Source organism: Pleurodeles waltl, chromosome 12 (assembly GCF_031143425.1).
Source record: "Pleurodeles waltl isolate 20211129_DDA chromosome 12, aPleWal1.hap1.20221129, whole genome shotgun sequence".
Taxonomy (NCBI): domain Eukaryota; kingdom Metazoa; phylum Chordata; class Amphibia; order Caudata; family Salamandridae; genus Pleurodeles; species Pleurodeles waltl.
In genome coordinates this window covers 652,706,063-652,706,797 of record NC_090451.1, presented here as the reverse complement: position 1 = coordinate 652,706,797, position 735 = coordinate 652,706,063, and the positions used below count along the sequence as shown (strand labels likewise).

The following is a 735-nucleotide window of genomic DNA, read 5'->3' as shown; positions in this document are numbered from 1 at the left end:
TGAGGGTCATCCCAGACGTTGTCCCCTCTTTGTCCAGTTGAAGGGGGGCTCGCTGGCATGCTGTGGAGCATTGCTTTATAAGGGGAAATATTTGCAGCACCCTTTATCTCCTGGTATGTCGTTAAAATACATAAATTCCATTTATACATCGTCTAATGGGCAAAATGAGAAGAGAGAACACAGTGTAAAAAATACATTGAACATTGTTTTCATCAAGTGTATTTTGAAAAATAGCAGGTCATATTGTGTGTTTATTTCTCATGATTTTACAAGTCTAATTGTAATGCACGAAAAAAATTAATAAACAACCAATGATAACAGCAATTAACTGAAAATACAGACACTCAAATGAAAAACATCAATTGCTGCGATGGCCGGGAATCGAACCCGGGTCAACTGCTTGGAAGGCAGCTATGCTAACCACTATACCACCATCGCTTGCTCTATCAGCCCCTCTAAAAATGCTCTCCTGTCATTTAAACTCCAGCATGCATTGTTCGTTGTAATTGATTATTCCTTTAGTTCTCTTTTATTTAAAAAAAAAAATCGCGTTTCTTATTTCCTTCTGGATATGTGTGGACACATCACCTTCTTTTGATGTATTCTAGGTGAGAGCAGTGCTTTGGTCCAGCTCCATCCGTGCATCTCTTCATTCCTCTTCCCTAGCCGCAGGAGGCTGTTGCCATAGAGACCGCACTTGATAGCTAGACAGCCGACTGTCATCTGCCAGAAATG

General features: G+C 40.5%; 1 non-coding gene across 1 annotated transcript; it reads right to left on the bottom strand.

The window, feature by feature from the left end:
- Positions 1-366: 366 nt before the first annotated feature.
- TRNAG-UCC (transfer RNA glycine (anticodon UCC)) lies at positions 367-438 on the bottom strand. The gene has a single exon. It is a non-coding gene; the product is annotated as a tRNA-Gly (tRNA).
- Positions 439-735: the final 297 nt, after the last annotated feature.